The following is a 466-nucleotide window of genomic DNA, read 5'->3' on the forward strand; positions in this document are numbered from 1 at the left end:
TTATTAGTTTTATTATTTAGACTTTTTTTTATTACTAAAGGCAAATAATTCGTTTGCATTGACTAAATCCACCTGAGAGTGTCCGAGAGGCAGGGCAGTGTTTTGCCAACACAAAGTTGGTCCCCGCGAGATCAGTTCACCGTCGCTCTGGTGGTCATTAAGCTGTCGGTTGAGAGGGGAAAAAGACGTTACCATATTTCTGTTCTGAAGCTGAAAAGTAGCCCACAATGAATTTGTGTTCGTGTTTGGTTGACAGGTGCTCTAGTATTGTTTGATCCTTCTTTCCCTTCAAACTTCTATCGTCCTTATATGTTACTTTCTTGCAACACATCTAATCTTCCGCACTTATAAGACCTAGTTGAGTTGCAAGTGCCGCAAAACCTTTACTAAACTAAAGTTAAGCATTTAAATTCCTATAGTCTTGGAGTTATGAAACACAGGAACGTGCTTATAAACCCAGACCTGC

This window comes from Aplysia californica, unplaced genomic scaffold, assembly GCF_000002075.1.
Source record: "Aplysia californica isolate F4 #8 unplaced genomic scaffold, AplCal3.0 scaffold00118, whole genome shotgun sequence".
NCBI classification, from domain to species: domain Eukaryota; kingdom Metazoa; phylum Mollusca; class Gastropoda; order Aplysiida; family Aplysiidae; genus Aplysia; species Aplysia californica.